The 12,751-nt window shown below is 62.9% G+C and overlaps 1 long non-coding RNA gene across 1 annotated transcript; it reads left to right on the forward strand.

The window, feature by feature from the left end:
- The first annotated feature begins 2,605 nt into the window (after positions 1–2,605).
- LOC119093087 (uncharacterized) lies at positions 2,606–12,751 on the forward strand. Its single transcript, XR_005093593.1, has 2 exons — positions 2,606–2,670; positions 12,227–12,751. It is a non-coding gene; the product is annotated as an uncharacterized LOC119093087 (long non-coding RNA).

A 12,751-nucleotide genomic window follows, 5' to 3' on the forward strand; every position in this document is an offset into this window, starting at 1 on the left:
GCATGACCCCTCGAAAGAGTCAGCCGATCGTTGAGTTTCCGCGGGAAATGCCCCGGCCAGGCGCCACTCCGCGCTTGTTGGAGCCGATTTTGGTCTTTGTGGGGTGTTAACGTCGTGCTGTCCGAAGGCACGCCGTGTGCACTGACCGCAAAAACCCGGTACGGCAGTCATTTGCGCTATGACGAGGTACTTTGCACCGAGGCATGGGGAACTCTGGTACACCGATGCATGTTGTAATTTGCATGCATGTGAAAAAAGTTTCCTTTCAGGTATCTATGAGGCCGGCTTTGGTGGCCCTGGCACTTGCTCAACATTTGTCAAGTTACGGCCAGCAAATAACGCCCAACAAACAACGTGGCTATAGCACGGTATTAATGCTGTCAGGATTTCACAGATTCATTTGAAGCTTTTTTTGAAGAGGAAGATAGCGAGTTTCAGCACACTGCAGGCCGTGCCGACCCTGGGAACGGCACTGCGTTAAACCGCGCAGGGTTTGGCTGGCTACAGCTGGTGAGCCCTCCTCCTGCCCTGAGACCATGTTCCCTGTCTGACACGCATGTCTCGCGCCGGTAAACCGCCCCGCTCATCTTGTCCGGCGCGAATAAATATTTGAAACTGCGCTCGCGGGAGGGCCGTGGACGTATTTCACACTCGGCTCGGAAAATAAACAGCGGTGTCGCGGATTTTTACTATCGCGCTGGCGGCGGGCCGCTCCCAACTGACAAATGAAGCGACTGTGTACCTTGGGGCGCAATCGGCGCACGGACATCGGCGCGCCGGAGCGAGCCGGGGTCTGTTACTCCGTGCCCGACTCACGGGAGGGTCGTGATCGATGTGCAGCATTCCGCGCTCCGCTCCTACACGTTCGTCCGTCTTCGAAAGCGTCGCGCTGTCGAGGGCAGGCAAGTTTACGGCCATTGGCCGCCGCAGCGGGGGGACGCCATCCATCGCGCGGGCCGCGGGACACGCGGCAAATCTTAATTTATTTTCATTGGTCGCGCCCATGGGGACGGAACCAGCCTCGATCGGAATCTCGTATTTTACATGCGCGGCGCCCGCCGACAGCGCCCCTGGCGGGCGGGCGTCGAACGTTGGCCGGCCGGCCGCGCCGGGCGTCGGTATTCAGACAGCCGACCGGCGCCGAGCGGGGAGGACGCGCGCGTCCGCCGGCCGGGACTGATCAGCTGATAGTGACGCGGGAGCCCGGGATCGTTCAGTGCTTCGGCGGCGGCATGTCAGCACAGCTGAGGCGCGTGTTGCCGACTCTGAATGCGCGCAGCCATGGTCCCGGACGTGCACCAGACGGCCTCGGGCGTGCCGTTCGGGCCGGCGGCTTCACACCACGCCCAAACGCTGGAGGCTGTGTGGCGGCACGGCCCGGCCGGCTTCTACGAGCCCGCCAAGGAGCTGGCGGCGGCCGCCTGCGGCCTCTGGTCGGCCAAGGAGCTGTGCGGTGCGCCCGGAGCGGCCGGCCGGGCCTCTACCCTCTGAGGACGAACGTGTGCGGGCAAGACGCAGGCCAGCCTGCACCCGGGAATGAGTGAAGTGTGCGGCGCGCTCAGCCAGACTAGTCTGTACCCAGGGAGAGGACTGAGGCGTGCGGCGCACCGGGCCAGGACTAGTCTGTACTCGGGGAGGAGCCAACAGGCGCGCGGCGCGGCCGGCCCGCCCAGTCTGTACCCGGGCCGGGCGGTGCCGGTGCGGCCGGCACCGCCGGCGCCACTCTGCTGCGCGCCGCTGCCGCTCCAGCCGCGTCAGCTCCTCCACGGACGCCGCCAGGGACCTGAGTCAGCCGCTGTTCGTCGACACCACCGTCGAATACGACCTGCCGAAGGAGGCGTACCCGCCGGGAGAACAGCGAGCCGCTGCTGATCGTGCACCCGCAGTACTTCGAGCACCTGCGGCACCGGGCGCACGCTCGGCTCGGCCTGCGTCTGCAAGCTGTGCAACTTCTACGGCCGCCGGATGCCGCTGGAGGCGTGCGCGCCGCCGCCGGCCGCCCCCGCCGTCACCGCCACCGCTGCCGCTTGTGCCGCCGGCCTTCCAGAGGCCGGGCGTGACGTGCGACTGGCCGCGCTTCCAGCAAGCAGCAGCAGCAGCAAGCAGCAGCAGCAGCAGCCACAGCTTCGGCCGGCTCCTCAGCACGCAGCTCAGGCCGGTGCCCCTCCAGCACCAGCCGGCGCTCCTTCAACAGCAAACATCAGCTCCAGCAGCAGCAACATCAACAACGCCAGCAGCAGCAAACGGCAAACAGCAGCAGCAGCAGCAGCAGCAAGCAGCAGCAACAGCTGCATCCAGCAGCAGCAGCAGCAACAGCAGCAACTCCAGCAGCAGCAGCAACAGCAGCAACAACAACAGCAGCGACAGCAGCAGCAGCGGCAGCAGCAGCAGCAGCAGAGCAGCAGCAGCAGCAGCCGCCGCGCTACAACTGCATGCTGGAGCGGTTTGCGCCCGAGCCGGGCAGCACGCGGCTGGCGTTCGTGACGCCCAGTGTGAGCTGTGACTCGGACACGGCTACTCCAGCGTGGAGCTCGAGCCGGCCGAGTGGTGTCGTCGCGCCGGCGCGCCTTCCGACGCCGCCGCCCGTGACGTGCTCGCCAAGCGCAAGCGGCGGCACGGAGACAGCGCTGGACGAAGTGGCCAAGCGCCGACGCCTCGGCCACTGGCACAGTAAGTATCTCGGCTGGCGGCGGCAGGACGCTGGCGCCAGAAGCCCGGCCGACGGCGGCGGACGCGGCTGTCCGTCGGCCGGCCTGTGACCCGGTCAGGGGTCGGGCATGGGGCGGGACACGGTGGGCCGGTGACGGCTGTCCGCATCTCCCCCACCCCACCCCACCCCTTCCACTGACGGGCTCGGAACACGGCGGGGTCGCTTGTCTGGCCCGCGCGATAGCATCCCCGTGAATAAATGCGCTGCCAGCCCGCTGGCACGTTTTTGCCGTGACGATGGTATCAGTGGGCTGGCTTGTTAAGGGCGTATACGGGGCCGTAATGGGTGGGGCGGGCCTATCGCGGGGCTGGGCGAACAATGTGGCGGCGGCGGGGGGGAGGGGGCGGGGAAAGTCGTCCCGATTATTCCGGACCGATACGATCCTGTTGTGAGAATGTCCGATATGCCCGATACTGGGCAATCGCCGTCTGGCATCTCTGTGTACCGGCCGGTTTATATGTATCGATAGCCTGCCGCTTCTCAATTATTTATGACGCCATCATTTGTCTTTCATTCTCGTTGGACTGACAAGGATCAGCATTGCTTACGTATCTGGCATAGCATACCAGCTGCGGCAATAAAAAGAAGCCAGCTGGAGATGATGGCCATCTGTTTCGTTTCACGAATGCAGATCAGGCAAACATTTGATACTGGGACCGCCCGTATGAGATCACTATGCGACCCCCGCGCTCCGCCGGCGCCGATGGTAAACGACCCTGACCCGTGGACGTCGGCGGGACTGACAGGGAATGCGTGTTCTCCCGCGTTCGTCGGCACACACGGTGCCCCGAACGGAGCGGTGATCCCTCAGCAGCGGCCGTGTGCGCCGGTTGTCTTGGCAAGGTACGTCGATCGTAATCTGGCAGGCGATTCATCAGCGTTCCGCGCTCGCTGGCCGGGCACGGTCGCTCGGATAGGCTCGTCATTCAGCGGGCGATCGGACGATCGCGGCGCCGCTAGGAAATTGGAAATGAATCATTTTTTACGCCAGCCGGCGCCGGCCTCAATAACTCCAGCGCCTGTTGCCGCGATTAGTTTTCTGACAGCTACGGCGGAACGGTGGGGGTGCGTCGGCGGGGGACGTCGTTGTCAACCGCCCCTCCCCTCCCCCCCCCCCGATGCGTCGCCCCCGTTGTACCGCGTCGTCAGTCGTCGCAATGTCGTCGTTTTCTCCTCGCGCCGGCGCCTCGCATGGGTCGTAACGCATAAGTGCCCCGCCTTAACAAATCGACTCAAGCTGCGCCGGCGAGTTTGTGTGTCGCCCCAGCGCGAGGTTCTTTTGTCGAGCGGCGCGCGCGACGAATACAAATGAATGCGCAGAGGCGACGCAGTGCCGTTGCCAATTAGCCGGGAACGAAGGGCCCTGGCGAAGAACGGTTCGTTACTGAATGTACTTGAGCCTGCATGGCTGACTCGGAGCCGCTGCGTTCAATGGCTGACATTCAGGCGCGTCCCCTGATTGTCTGTCGCTGAGCCTGATGGCGCCCGACTGAGGGGCCAACCAGACCGTGCTGCCGTCAGCTCGCAACTCCCCGGCCCGTCAGGCCTCAGGTCCGTCAGGCCTCGGGTCGGTCAGGCCTCAGGTCCATCAGGCCTCAGGTCCGTCAGCCCTCAGGTCCGTCAGGCCTCAGGTCAGCCAGGCCTCGGGTCCGCCAGATCTCAGGTCCGCCAGGCCTCAGGTCCGCCAGGCCTCAGCCTGGACGCGCGCAGGACGGCGGTAATGAAAGTGTCACCCGCCGCCCTCCTGACGCCACGTGGCCACCCCGTCGTGCTGCTCCTGCGCCCGCGCAAGCGCGCCGCGCCCGCCGGCAGGAGTGGTCCGGAGCGAACCGCGCCGCTACCAGAGTGATTGGCAGGACTAATGAGGGGACCGCGGCGCCCCCGCCGGCACACTTCGGGGGGCAAATGGTTTTGGGTAAACAATGGCCCGCCTGCCGGCCGTGCCGGACCGCTCGCCAGTAAAGGCCTCTGATGGTTTACTCCGCAGGCGAGTTTTGGGAGGCCCCAGGCTGGTATCGGCCGGCTGTTGCAGTTGAATGGCGACGAATTTTCCGTGCTAATGGGCCACGGCACGCGGCGACGTGATGCCGGGAAATGGGATCAGTTTCCCCGCCTGGCTGGCCTACGCCCCGGCCGTCAGCGGCGCATGAAAGCGGCGTAATAGCATTGTCAAAGCGCTTTTAGGCTGGTCCCTCCAATTAGAGGGACCGTGCGGGCGCCCGCCCCGCTTTGGCCGCAGCCTCCGCCGCCGCTGAACGGCACGCAGGCGGCGGCGGCGCCCGTACGCGTTCGATGACTGCGCGCTCCGGGTGGTGCCGCCTGCCCCCGCCCCCCTCCCCTGCTGACGGCGTCAGCTGCGCCGCCGACTATCGCTCAGGCCACGCTTAATGAGCGCATTCCCGTGACAAATGTCATTAGGCGGCCGATGAAGAAGCGGCGCTATTGGGTTTGCGCCTGTCGGGGAGGCCGGCGGCCAGCTGGGCGCGGCCGGCACCGTCCGCCCCCCCCCCCCCCCCGCCGTCCCGCCGTCCCGACGAACGCCGCCTGGGGCCCGTCTGACGGAAGCCCCTCCCCCGGGGGCGGCGCGGCGCGATCGATTTCGCCCGTCGCCACCCGTCGGCTCTTAATCAGGACCCGGTCGGATCGTGACGTCACAGAAATGGCCTAAACTTCGCGAGGCGGCGCGGAAGTCTGGGTTCTTAAGTGCTCCTCTCAGTGCAAGGAAAGTCACAGTACGTCTGCGCGTAAGACAAATGTAGCATTTAATTAGACATGGGAAGGTAGCGTACTTCTGTTTGGTTCGCCGAGAAAAGGCAGAGAGTCAAACGGTGAGATGTCCCTAAACTAAATGTGCTGCGGTTAAAGTAAAAGGATAGAGGCGTGCTTTGGGGCCAGGGCATACCAAGAAAACGGCCTGAGTCGTGGGACTCGAAGGCAGCCGACATCTTTCTTTGATGTGTCAATACGTCACGCTCGGTTTGTTCCGTCCTGGTTATGTTCTGCACGGCTAACCGTAAAGTAGCGCAGTTAAGAAGATTCAAGCGTCGTTTCCCCCGACAGCTGTGAGCGTCTTCCCTGCAGGGTCGTAACGGTTATGATGGCCTTCGTCGCAGTTGTGGCACGTCGTGCCGTGGTTACGGACACGTAGAGCCGCAGCCTCAATGGCCCGCGGCACAGTTATGGCTGTTTATTTCACGGCTACGACCTTTCGTGTCGCCGTCGCGGCGTTTCAGAGGCCGACGCAGGCGGAGCAGAAGTGCCAGGGCACGGCGCCACCCACTTCCGGCAGTCAGTGAGCCTGTGCAGTCGCCAAGTAGGGAACCCGTGCATTTAACAACCAGTGAGTCTGCGAACTAACTGAACTTGAGGTCCGGGTGTGTTGATCAACACTGTAACGGTGTGATATACCGCGCCCAGAGTTGTTTGAGCTTGACTCGGGTTATAGCCGGAGCGGGCTACAGGAATCAACCACATTTTTGTTGAGTCAGGGTGGAATCGATTCCCCGAAATTGAATGCAAGTTAATGGTGTTTCAGTTTATATGTAAACCAGATGAAGCACCATCATCTGTGGCTCTCTTCTCTTCATATGTTGGTTACGTAATATTTTGCATCGGTTGTTCCAAAGCTCATTTAGTGACGCATATTATTCGCAGCTGTATGCCTCAATCGTGCGCCATTTCTTCTCGAGTTGGAAAAGGATCAAACCCAAAGTTATGCAGCGCCGCTCGATGTCCGAATCAGCCTCAGTGCCCTGCGAGTGAGAATCGATGTCGATTTTGGCATAAGTTTTGCATGCCCCAGTCACTCCTTTCAACAGCGTAAATGGGCATGGGAAGACTGTCGGCTGTCTCTCAACATTTGTCAACGGCCATACAGACTGAAAAACCAGAAACTTTTCGAAACCGTCCATTCACGGTCAGGAAAGCTTTTCTTCGAAGGAGTGACTGGCATTGAACCACGTCGTTCCTCGAAGGCCTTGCACGCGCCGCGTGCAACCGAGGGCCTATTTTGAGCGGCGCTGAAGCGAGGTCGTTTTCCGCACCTACCCCAAATGACACATGCTTGGTGTCCACGCTCCGCTGCCCGCCTGCGCTCGGCTAAACTCACGGCCGCTAACCGGGCCAGCGGAGCGGCGCCTCGTTGCTACACAGCTTTTTTCTCTCGCCGCATTGTCCCGCTTTCTTCTCACAAGCCCCCTGTCCCGCCCTGTGCACTGACTCGCTGACGTCACTCACGTTTGGAGTGACGCCACGAAGCCGAGGAGCTAAAAGCTCAAAAGGCGCCAAATAGGATGCTTCTCGGACACCGATCCGACACCGATCTGGTCGCCGGCGGATGGTAGATCGATGAAGGGATAGATTGCCGCCGGTTGATCACCGCAGGGATAAGGTCCGTGGGCCGATCCCTGAAGGATAAGGGAGGCCGGCGACGGAGCAGTGGCCGGGCCCGTGAGAACGGGGTCAGCTGCGTTATCGGCCACACGCCGGAGGTGACCAACAGGGAACACGGCAGCTGCTGTTCGAGGAACTGCCAAAAATGGTCCTGGGAACGAAAGTGTCAGCAATAGCAAACGGGAATGGTTATCATTTTCCCGCGGGAGTTGACTCAGTTGAATTCGAAAAACACACTTCAGCGGCACGCATGGGAAAGATGGCGGACGCCCGGAGCTTGACGTGCTTCGAGGTACGCTTCCTGGGTTCCTGACAGCTGATTTCCAGCGCTCCGCCGCTTCAGAACCCGCCCCGACAGCGCAGAGGCGCAGGTCCGCCCCGGTGGTCCCCGCCGCCGCGATGCCCTTCACGGCGGGCGGGCACCCGCTTTGTCATCCGTCCCGACCCCGACCGGCGCGAGTCCCCGCGAGTGCGCCGGCAGTGAGTGCACTCCGTCTAGGGGCGATGATGGCGGTGCTGAGACACAGACCTGGGGTGGCGAGGAAGAGGGAGGGGGCTGTGAGCCGCGGCCGCCCGCCCGTGGGAGCGGAACCACGTGGGCACGGTAGCACGGACAGGGTGCTCCGGTGGGACACGAGCACATGGGGCACGGGTGGCACGGACAGGGTGCTCCGGTGGGGACGCGAGCACGTGGGGCACGGGTAGCACGGACGGGGTGTTCCATTGGCGTGATGGTTCGGGGACTGACCGGTGGCCCGGTGGCTGATTGTACGGTTCCGACAACCGACGACACCGGCGCGGTTTGCAGTGCATTGTGAAAAGCCATGTCCCTGCTTCGCGTAATCTGTCGTCAGATACTTCGGAGGTCTTTGACTCCCCCTGAACACATGTAGTTCGCGACCCCGCCCCAACCGCGGACTATCTCTGGCCATCGTGCTGGGACTTTCGTCGGCTCATATCTTTGCATCTGTTCGCGACGTGTCATTAGGGCATCCGATGCGTCATTAGGGCGATGTGTCTGAGCGCATCGCGCCGCCACGCCGCTGACATTTTGACGCTCATCAAGAGTGCTTGCCTCCGAGCTGCCAGCGACTGGACATTAGGATCAGTCCCCGCCCGGCGGAGACAGGATCGGCTGGTAAACTTAGCCTGCTTCGAGCCCAACTTCAAGCTTCGGACCAGCCCCTTGATGAAACTCCGGACGTCCGCGACGGAACGCTAACACGACGGCGACATGCCTCAGCTGATGCAATCTACAGACGGAGCCGGCAGCAATCGATCCTTTTTCGGCGCCCGCGGTTCCAATGAAATGATTCATTGAGGACGTGCGTTACCCCGCGGTGGACATATTAGATATGCTTCCAGACATGGCCGGCATATGGAGCGAAGGGCCAGGGCCGGGCAAAGCGAAGCAGACTGGTTATACGGGGCTCCAGAGTCCAACATACTGCCAAACCGCAGGCAAGGCCGGGGTCCAGGATTAACGTCAAGTTCCAAAGCCGGCCGGGGCTCCATCTGGCCGGCCGTCGACCCGGTCACGTGACTGCGGTTCGCCCCAGGCGGCCTGTCGCGCTGACGGGTCGCCGGGGGCGTTCGTGACCCGCGGAGCGCGCCGGCCAGACCCGCCGGCGGCGGCGCCTGACGAGCCGCGCCTGTCGGCCTGATGACGATGGATCGCTCAATTGCCGGGGCGATCTCCCCCGAGCGGCGCCACCGGCGGCGCGGCGCTTGTTAGCGAGATAGGCTGCCCCGCGGCTGCGCCAGGCGCGAAATCGCGCTCGGGGCCGTCAATCTAGACGCCGGCACCCACGGCGGGACCGGCGGCGGACCCGCGGCCGCCGTGTCGACCCCACGCCGCCCCGCTCCGGCCGGACCCCGTAATCGGACGGCAAACAGTGCCGCGACAAGCCCGGCTCGCCCTCCGATGGGCAAATATTCGCCGCGTGTCATATTTGGTCGATCAGTGCTGCGAAATCGGCGCCACCCGCCGCGCTGGACACAAGGAACGGGGCTGCGGCGGCCGGCGGACGGTGGGCGCTGAGACGGCGCCGCCCGGCCGTGCCGCCGCCGCGGCCGTGAAAAAATATTTATCACCGGCGGGTAATAAAAAGCGCCATAAAGCCTAGTAATTTACAGGGCAGATGGCGGTGTGTTTTTCATATTTCGCTGTGTACTCAGCTGGCTACGACCTCTAAAATAAATGCGGCAGTTTCGCTAATGCCCGGATTACTAAGCACGGCAGTCGTTTATCATGGTGATGCGCTCGTGCTTAGCTACCCTTAGATCGCTACGAAGGAAAGTTGCCGGGTGTGGTGAAAATAGCGCTCATATCCTAGCCGTTATCTGCGTCATTAGTCGCGCTCCGATGCCGTATTTGCTCAAAACTCTGATGTGGCGTGACAGATAATCTGTTGGGCCATTGTGAATGACGATCCGGTCTTGCCATGAATAATAGTTCGCTGCAGCTTGGACGATCACCGCACCTGCTGTACCGCATTAAATCTGGCCGAGTGTGAATGATAACGTTAATCTAGTGTAAATGATCACTGAAGTCTGCCGTGAGTGAATAGACAGGCGCGCCGGCGCCGGGTGAGAGCCGGTCATTGATAGTCGCGCCATGGAGTCCGCTTTAAGGCCGCCTCGGCGGACGTCGCCCCCCCCCCCCCGAACCCCGGCGGGGGCGGGGGGGGGGGGGGGCGCCGACGCGCCGTCCGGTCCGCGCTGGGTGCGCCGCGGGATCCGTGCCACGCGGCATTCGTGGCGCGGCTTAACGGCGTCATTCAAGATTAACGTAAATGCAGAGTGAATGGCTCAATAGTATGTTCAGTGATGACCTGGACGGTCATAAAACACCGGCCATTTATGGCTAATGACCCCCAGTCACGAACGCGCCGCCTGAACCTGCGGGCGGTGAGAGCGGGAGGGAAACAGAGAGAGCAAAGGAGGCAGAGGCACGCAGACGCAGAGGAAGACCGGGAACTGCGCCAGAAAAGGGCAACGGTGAAGTCCCAAAAGGAGGTCAAAGCGATATGATGTTTCCTTTTAGGGCGTCCAGCTGCTCTGCCTCTGACCACCTGCTTGGCGTGAACTGCCTCTTCGAGTGAGCGGGTTTTCATCGCTGTCGGTATTTGTTCGTCGGAACGAGCCGCCGAGGCCAGCATCCGCCCCGCCGCGGCGGTCGGCTCTGTGGAAGTGATCCGCTCGGCGCCGCGTCATGGGAGCCTGCCCTGGCCTCACTCACCGGTTGTCCGCCCCAATCCGCCTATTCCGGCTTACGCGGCCCGAGCGGGGGCGCTCGAGTTTCGCTCGAGGTCGTGCTCTCGCGCCCCGCCCCCAGACAGGATGTTCCGACTCAGGCTCCTGGCAGCCGATGGGGCGCTTCCTGTCGGCGCGCTCTGTGCCCGTCGCGGCCGCGGCGCGCTGACCCGAGTCGGCGCCTGCGGCGCGACGGGGGTCAGCCGGTGACCTCACCCCGGCCGACTCGGGCCGGCTGACTCACCGCGACTCGGCGGCAGTCGCGCCCGATGAGTCAGGGTCTGCAGACGTATTGATCGTCGAGTAAGCGGGCTGTCCGGGGAAGGCTTTGCCTTTTTAAATCCGTGTATTACTGATGCGGCGTGCAGCATGCTAACGCAGACCGCTGACGGCTTAGCGTCTTTCCAGCCGCAACATGAGCTTAGGTTTTGCGGCTGTCTGGTTGCTGGATCAGATAATTATCACGGGATTTGTGTTTGACCTGCTGCGTCCGTGCATCTGCTACGAGATGGACGCCCTGCTTTGAAAACCAGTTTCCAACTGTTTGAACGGTTTGCACCGCCTAAACTATGGCTGGCTGGCTGGCTGGCCGGTCTGCAGCGATGCGGAACTAAAAGCTAATGTCATCCTCAGCCTCGTCAGCCTCTCCCGAGGCGCAGTGGGAGCGAAGAGTCTAACGGATGGATGTTACGGGGCAGGCCAGCAGCCAAAAACCTAGCTCGACGTTGTGACTGGACAAAACTGCGCTTGCAACCATGTCATCGTAAACTGGTGGGAAATCGGCAACATTGTCAACGTTTTTTTTTGGATTTGTGAGACCTGCGGTGTCGGCGTGGCTCCGGCGGTGAGATAGCGAGAGCGTGGTGAGACCGTCAGAAACCGGCGGAGATTTATTGGCACGGACACAGAGGAGCTGTGGGAGTTGAAGGATGTTGGCCGATGCGGCGTGGAGAAAGTCCGCCTTGCTTCTACCACGCTCCGGGGGCTAGCGTGGCACCCGTCCCCCAACCCCCACGCGGTGTTCCCCACCCGCCGGCCGGCATCATCCCCGCCCCTCCCGTGTGTTCCGCCGGCCTGTCAGACCGCGGTACCGAGACAGGCTTTACGGCCGCTCTCAAAGGATTCATTAACGGACGACTATTGATCGCCGAAGCGTCTAATCAGATGGCGGATGATTGGACAGGAATTCGATAAGCGGAGCGCCAGAGGGGGCGCACCGCAGCGCCATCGCAGTCATGTATTATTCCGGCAGCGGCATCCCCGATATCTGCGGCATTTCGGCGGCAGCGACGCAGAATTTAAAGCGCCGGCGCCGCGATCGCCGCACGATAGCCGAAACTCGGCGGCCGGCGCGGGATGGCGCGCGGCGCCGGCGGCGCGGCGCGCCGTGGGAGCGGCGCGCGCCACAATGGTCGCACTGTGCGCGCCGCGGCTGCCGGCGGAGGCCATCCGTCAGCGGGCACCGTCATTAGGCGATCGGTTATTTATAAGGCCGGCGTCGGGCGCCGGGCGCGCCGCGTTTATGCCCGGCCACAATGGCTTCCTTTGAGGCGGCGCGGCCGGCGGAATCAGCGGCTGTTTGCGTCGGGTCGCGCCGCCCCAGACGAGCTGCTCCACCGCCATCCCCGGGCGCCCTGAATGACGCGTAATGGCCGCCATTGGCCCAGCGGGGGCCCAACTGGCGCGGCCAGGTTCAATTCGGGGGTAAGTGCCCATCGGCGGACGTAATGGCGCGCAATTAGGAGCCGGGCTGGCGCGCTCGGTGTGCGTGTCGCCGGTCGTGGGCCGGCCCGCCGCGCCGCGCCCGTCGCGTGAAGAACGGCCCAGCGGCGGCGGATGTGCGCCTGACGACGCTCTCTCTCGTTTCAGACGGCGTCGCGGCGATGGAGATGGTGCCGTTCCCGCTCCAGCACCAGCAGCCGGCGGTGAAGTAGCCGGCGGCGCCGACCGGGGGCCGACCAGTGGCTGTGCGCGCAGGGCCAGTGTGAGCGCGGCTGAGGGCGCGGCGCAGGACGTCCGCGGCGTGCGGCGCCGCCGGCACCGGACGCGGGACAGAGCGCTCGCGCGCCCGGGCGGCCGAGGCGCCCGCCGCTACGCCCACTCTTCTGTGATTATCCCTTACCTTGCGTTCACATGTGATGTTATAGTGGCTTTCATAATCGGAGGGCGGAGTGGAGCGGAGCTTGGCCGGTGTGGAGCTAGCTTTAAATGGTTTCACGTTGTGTTTGTGGTTCCGTTTTGTTACTGGCGGCTGCAGGGTGTGGTGTTCGCTCTCAGGCCGAACCAGCCACTTGTTTGGTTATTTTAAACCTTATTGTTATCCCATGGTGTAATGAACGTATATAAACGAGGGCCTGTTGTCGGCTAAATATAGACCCAAAGTCATTTATCAGA

This window comes from Pollicipes pollicipes, unplaced genomic scaffold (assembly GCF_011947565.3).
Source record: "Pollicipes pollicipes isolate AB1234 unplaced genomic scaffold, Ppol_2.1 Scaffold_4002;HRSCAF=4701_pilon_pilon_pilon, whole genome shotgun sequence".
In the NCBI taxonomy this organism is placed as follows: domain Eukaryota; kingdom Metazoa; phylum Arthropoda; class Thecostraca; order Pollicipedomorpha; family Pollicipedidae; genus Pollicipes; species Pollicipes pollicipes.